We start from the raw sequence: 6,000 nt of genomic DNA, 5'->3' as shown, positions 1-6,000 counted from the left end.
TCAATATGCACAAATCTCAAATGCACTAAGTGAAAGAAGCCAGACCCTAAAGACTACATGCTATATTATTTCATTTATATGACATTCTTGAAAACACAAAACTATAGGAATGGAGAACAAAAATCAGTGTTTTTAGTGGTGGGCGGGGAGGAGGTTGACTACAAAAGGGACATTATGAGCAAATTAGGGAGGGTGGTGTCTGAATTTGGTTATGGTGGTAGTTACACAATTCCCCATTTGTCAAAATTCATAGAACTGTAACCAGAAGGAGTAAATTTTACTATGTGTAAATTGAAATTTTAATCACTAATTTTTTTTTTAAGTGTTGAGAAAATTGACTAGCTCACTCTAGCAAAATATATTCCAGGTAAGGGGCTGGCTAGTTAGCTCAGTTGGTTAGAGCACAGTGTTGATAACAGCAAGGTCCAGAGTTTGATCCCCGTTAAAAAAAAAAAAGTGTACAAAGCAATATAAAATCCAGGTGGATAAAGGTTTAAACATATAAATTTAATTGTAAAAGCACTCTAAAAAAAACTGGGTAAATATTTTTATATTCTTGGAGTGGGGATAGTTTTTTATAAGCATGACCTATAATCTGGAAACTATAAAGAAACAGACTAATAAATCTGATTACCCAAAAAGCAACAACTTTTCTCTGAAAGAAGTGTAAAAAGCCAAAAGACAACCTGGGAAAAACACCTGCAACTTGTTTGCAAAAGCACCTGTTTCATGAACCCAGACCTTGCCTTCCATCAAGACACACTCAATGGAGAGTTTCCCAAACACAGGAGAGAGGGTCAAACGTCAAATGTCCAGTTTACATAACTGAAAAGAAAACTGAAGAATAACAGTTTTGGATACCCATACCAGCCAGCAGCCAAAAAAAAGAGAGAGAAAGAAAAGAAAACTGAAGAATAATATCTACAGAATATGACTTATGGAAAAACCATAAAATGTTACACATCTATAGACTAACCAATATATGTATGTAAATGCATAGAAAAATGGTAAGAAGTGTATTTATCAAACCAATGACCTTGGAGAGGGTGTCAGGGAAGGGGATAGTAATCATAACGAACTTTGGTTTGACTTTTAGTTTGAAATTTTCAGCAAGACTGTATTCATATAACACTTGTTAACATTAACATTAACTTGAGAATGTGTTCATGCCCCCAAAGTTTCTAAATGGTTCAAATTAAGCAAAATAACTGTATTTTTTCAGAAATGATTTGGTTTAAATATAGTTATGACACAGTCAGGTATAGTTTCTGTACTACCTGAATACTTAACAGTACAACAGAAACCCTGAATAATTGAGGTATTCAAACAATGTATGCCCATTCTATGCAACTCCTAGTTTATATTATTTTCAACTGCTATATCTTTGTTTCTAATAATATATGGTTGGGGACTCTGAATTCTATTTAAGTATAGATGATGTTTTATTCATATTTTTATTTCAAATTTCATCTGGCATATAGTAAGCACACAGTGAAAAGTGTAATCGTCACATCTGTTTTGTGAATCCTGGAGAACATATAAATTTCATTCATGTCTGTATCCTTGGCATATGGCATAATGTTTAGGTCACTTATTGAGCCCTTGCTGAGGGCCAAGCACTTTTCTAAGTACTTTATATGTTTTGATGTTTGATGTTTGATGCATCTAATCCTCACAACAATTCTATGAGGTGAGTACTATATGATCCCCATTTACACAAGAAAATCAAGGAACAGAAAGGTTAAGTAATGTCCTAGATATTAAGAGCTGAGATTCAACCTGAGGCAATGTGGCCAGAGTCCATAACAGGTTTTAACCATTACAATATAATGCTTCTCAATCACTGAATGAAAGAATATGTGTACAGCCCTTGGTCTAGAATGCATCCCCGAATTGTAACATCATTACTATGGAAACAATCAGAGAAACCATATTCTAAAATTCTGCATTGAATACCAGCAAATTGGGCACTGCTGTACAAAAGATAGACAGATATGAGATAGGAAGTGCTAGGATTCCATGGGCTCAGAGTACAAGACACACCTCTGGGTCTGAAGCCACTCCCCAAGACTTCAAGCCCCGCCTCTAGAGGAGAGTTACTATTGCTTGTTGCAACTATATTCCCATACCAACACAGGGAGATTGAGACCACAAGGGTTGGACTCATGCAAATCAAGTGGCTGAGCATGCTCAGTACAAAGGAGTTATATAGCTCTAGTAGCTGAGCAAATTCAGTAACCGGGATTTATACAGGATTATAGCACCCCAGTGACGGAAGCATGCTCAGTGGAAGAGAGTTTATCCTTAGAATGACCTTCCACTGGAAGCACCAAAGAGCACTGAATATTCTTGAATATATTCCCTGCATGTGATAGAATTTGACCAATGTGCATGCCCTAAAAAGACACCAACTGAGCATGTGCAAACCTGTTACATAACTGGGAGCCACCCCCTCAGCTGCATATTCATCAGATAGTATGAATATTTATTAGATAGCAAAATTATAAAAGCTGAATCCTGGTGAGGCTGTTGCTCATTCTCCTAGAGCCAGCCTGCCCTTCGCCTGAGGTGTGCACTTCTTTCTTTTTGTATCAAACTTGCCTTTATCACTCTGCTGTTCACTTTAGAGCCAGCCTGCACTTTGTAAATGTGTATTTCTTACTTTTGTATTAAACTTGGTGTGGGCCCTGCTCAGTCTCTAGAGCTAGGCTGCACTCTCTCTGTGAAATCTGTATCTTTTATTCATTACATTAAACCTGTTCTCACTTTCTACTGTGATTCTGCTCTTGAATTCTTTCCTGTGGCAGAGTCAAGAACCTGGTAAGAGGACAAGGTGGGTTGAGGCCAGCCATTGGGCCTCCCCGGACCTTCCCCTCCAGTATCAGATAGATAGACAGATATAGATGTAGATAGTATTTGTGCCCCTTCAAAAGAATCAGGAAACGACATATTGATTTTATTAAAATATATTATACATTTATATATTCATATATAAATTAGTCATCTAGTATAATGGTTATGTTTACTGCCTTTTGTAAAGCCATAAGATTTGTTTATGAGTGTTACCATCCACTATAACTTTTGCCATCAATCTTGAAAGAAGAGAAAAAAAAGTTTGAGCCATGGTAACCTCGAGTATATCCTACAATTTCTCAGCACATATTCATGATATATGCACGTTAAGTATTTATGTACCAGAGAGTGTACCTGGGTTCCAGTCTCAGCCCTACTAGGTGATTTTGAACAAATTATGACCTTTATCTGGGCCTCTATTTGAAGGGAAAAAGTTAGATGGAGCATCTAGGCTTATTTTGGTTTTTCAATAGCAGGCCTTGAGCACAAATTTGATAAATTCTTCAGTGACTGTTGAAGAGCATCAAAGTGTCCAGCTCACTGTGGGGAATTGTTTTTCAACAGGATTCGGAGCCTGGAATCTTCGTGCATAACAAACTTCTTTTGCAGTGACCTTCACACCTTCTCAGCTCATGATTATAACAATAATAATTACAATAGCAGGCACACTGACAGGGTTAAGAACAAAGATATAAAAAAGTACTCTCTGCCTTGTGAGTAGTATTGTCTGTCTTGATCTGTGAGGTCATCCTTCTTCTAATACACCCACTCTCATCTTTCATTTAAGTGAATTCTGAGTCAGCCAGCTCTATTCTCGGATTTGGATATGCAGAACTAAGATCAGGTTTAGAAAGGGCTGGAAAAAATTGCAAAGTCTAACCAATTAATGTTGGAAATGGCAAGGACTGGTTTTTGAAAGAAACGGATAAAGTGAGGGAGAAGCAGGTTGAAGAGACGGGACAGTCTGCCTTGCATATACTTTACATACTTTTCTGGCAGGAAGTAGAGAAGGGGGAAGACCTTTCGGTTGAGGGGGGCAGGGTGCAGTCTGTGAGGAATAATGGCAAAAAAGGGTTTTTAAGATGTTTGCAGCACATTAATAACCCACTCCCCCCCATATCCTGTAACTGCTTTCAATTGATTTTTTGTTTTTTTTTCCCTCTGTGTTTATCACAGAGACTAAGCAGTGTAAGTCTCCAGCCACAATCACACTGAACTATCCTTTCTTTGCCATATATGTGCCAGGCATTATGATAAACACTTAGACATACACTTTCTCATTTGACTCTCAAAAAAAAAAAAGATAAAACAATAAAAATCTTTCGGTTTGTTATTATGACCATTATTATAATTTCAATTTTAGAAATAGGAAATTGAGGTTCAGAAAAGTAAAGTGACATGTCTACATCAGCTAAGGGGCCGGGCCAAGATGTGAAGCCAGGCCTTTGTGACTTTTTCATTCAACAAACATTTAACAAGAGCCTCCGTGCCAGGCACTACAGGACCCTGGACACAGCTCTAAACCAGACAGTCCCTATCCTCACGGAGCCCACCTCCTGGGTTAACAGGGGCACAACCCAACTTCCGAGAGGAAAGGGCGCTAGAAAGACAATGAATTGGTGCAACGAGCGCTAATCCCTACTCCATAAGGGCCAGAGGGGCAAGACCGTCCAGCCCGCTGCCCGGGGAATTACGTTACAGTTCCGCCGGCTGGGAGCGGGGCTGCAGGTGGTGGTCGCCGGCGGCACCCGAGGTGAGGGCCCCGGTCCCAGCCACTAGCGCCAGGGACACCGGGGCCGGTGGACGCCTCCCTCACCGCGGGTCACTGAGACCGCGGACGCGCTCACCGTGCTCCAGCTGCCAGCGGAGCTCAGACTCCCACTAGACCTGACCCGCGGCGACTGTTGGCCCCGCGCCACGGCTGCGCCTGCGCCCCACGCTCCCGCCCCGACCTCTTCTCCCAGAGGTGACCCCGCCCCGGGACCCTCCTCCCTGAAGTGACCCCGCCCCGCCCTGGGACCCTTCTCCCTGAGGTGACTCGCACCAGGGGACCCTCGTGCCTGACACGACCCCTTTCCGCGAGGCCTCTGAGAACTGAGGTGCAACTCCGCTAAACTCAAGATGCCAGCCCGAAGGCCGATGTGCAGAAAGTTCCTCGCGCTTGGTCGGGGCCCCAGCGCCTCGCCGGGCTCGGCGTAGGGGCCTGGCCAGAAACGGTGCAGGAGGAATGAGCATCCGCGAGGCGCAGCAAGGGACCCAAGGAGAAACAGAAAATGGCCAACGGAGTCGACGTTCCCGGCGTGACTACTTCAACTGCTTTGAAATGCATGCGGACAAAGCGAAACCTGCCAGAGTCCGCCGCTCCCTCGCTCTGCGGCCCTGGACGTCACGAGCCGGGCCTCTGACCGGGAACCTCTCCGCGTACCCCCGGCCGGACGCGGCGCGGGGCACTGCGCAAGCGCGGCCTGGCGGGTGGCCAGAGCGAGTCGTGTACCCGCAGGGGTGGCCGACTACGCAGGCGCAACCAGCGCGCACCATGTGGGACGTCGGCGACTTACGCGGGGCACTGCGCAAGGCGCGGTTTCGGGCGGGCGGGGGCGGGTGGGGGGTGGCCGTGCACCGCAGAGGCGGCCGAATGCGCACGCGCGTCCTGGCGCGCCCCCTGCAGGAGCCCGAGCAGCCGGGTTCGTCTACCAGGCACGGGTCGCAGGCACCCCTTCTCCGCCAGGGCGGCCTGGCAGCTGTCGGCACCGGCCGCCGCCGCCTCTGCGAGGCTGGAGCGGAGCCGGGGGACCGAGGGAGGGGACCCTGCGAGAACGCCGCGCGCCGGCCGCCGCTTCCCGGCGCCAAGGGTCGGTGAGTGCCGCCGGGACCCACCGCTCGCGCTCGCTCCGGGGCTGCGGGGCCGCCTCCCCGCCCGGGCCCGCCCTGCCCGCCGCGCCGGTCGGCCGGCGGGGCCTCGAACCGCCCCAGCCCCGCGGGCGTGCCCCCAGCCCCGGCCTGGCGTGCGGCTCCTCCTGCTGCGGCGCCCCTCCCCCCGCGCCGGCTCCGGCAGGTGCATCTCCCGCAGCGCCAGGTCGCTCGGGCTCACGGAGCCCTTGGGTGTGTCCCTGTCACTGCGGCCCGAGGCCGGCTGCGCGCGGAGAG

At 46.9% G+C, this 6,000-nt stretch overlaps 1 protein-coding gene across 4 annotated transcripts in view; it reads left to right on the top strand.

The window, feature by feature from the left end:
• The first annotated feature begins 5,566 nt into the window (after positions 1-5,566).
• The window catches only part of ABCA3 (ATP binding cassette subfamily A member 3), a 48,313-nt gene continuing 47,879 nt past the window's right edge, over positions 5,567-6,000 (top strand). For all 4 annotated transcript variants that reach the window (XM_063100015.1, XM_063100013.1, XM_063100011.1 and 1 more), the window contains exon 1: positions 5,567-5,709. The gene's annotated coding sequence lies outside the window, so the exon portion shown is untranslated. The remainder of the gene's footprint in view (positions 5,710-6,000) is intronic.

This window comes from Cynocephalus volans, chromosome 6 (genome assembly GCF_027409185.1).
Source record: "Cynocephalus volans isolate mCynVol1 chromosome 6, mCynVol1.pri, whole genome shotgun sequence".
In the NCBI taxonomy this organism is placed as follows: domain Eukaryota; kingdom Metazoa; phylum Chordata; class Mammalia; order Dermoptera; family Cynocephalidae; genus Cynocephalus; species Cynocephalus volans.
The sequence above is the reverse complement of the archived record's forward strand: the minus strand, read 5'-3'. Positions and strand labels throughout refer to the sequence as shown.